The sequence below is a fragment of the Procambarus clarkii genome, chromosome 38 (assembly GCF_040958095.1).
Source record: "Procambarus clarkii isolate CNS0578487 chromosome 38, FALCON_Pclarkii_2.0, whole genome shotgun sequence".
Lineage (NCBI taxonomy): Eukaryota > Metazoa > Arthropoda > Malacostraca > Decapoda > Cambaridae > Procambarus > Procambarus clarkii.
This window is the reverse complement of record NC_091187.1, coordinates 9,718,963-9,719,562: the sequence shown is the minus strand read 5'-3', so window position 1 is coordinate 9,719,562 and position 600 is coordinate 9,718,963.

Here is a 600-nt window from a genome sequence, read left to right as displayed (position 1 = left end):
TAAATTAACATAAAAATGTAGTAATTTTAATACACAAAACAGAAGTAGATATGTATGTAAATTATGACGCAGGATAGGATCACTATTGCAGAACTATTCGCATACTTTGCGTCATTATATACAGTACTGGAATTTTAAAAAAATCGCGGAATTCAGAGATAACACCATCATTGGTGTCCAAGAAAAGTGTAAGTACTTCATTTATAATGATGTGCTGCCCGAAATCTTAGCGAAGTATCTAAAATTTGCTTACTGTAAGTAATTCCTGCAAATGATTGTAAAGCCGTCGCCCAGTTGGGTGGGTGTGGAGCACATGACTGTTAAGCTGCCGCCCAGTTGGTTGGGTGTGGAGCACATGACTGTAAAGCTGCCGCCCAGTTGGGTGGGTGTGGAGCACATGACTGTTAAGCTGCCGCCCAGTTGGGTGGGTGTGGAGCACATGACTGTTAAGCTGCCGCCCAGTTGGTTGGGTGTGGAGCACATGACTGTAAAGCTGCCGCCCAGTTGGTTGGGTGTGGAGCACATGACTGTAAAGCTGCCGCCCAGTTGGGTGGGTGTGGAGCACATGACTGTTAAGCTGCCGCCCAGTTGGGTGGGTGT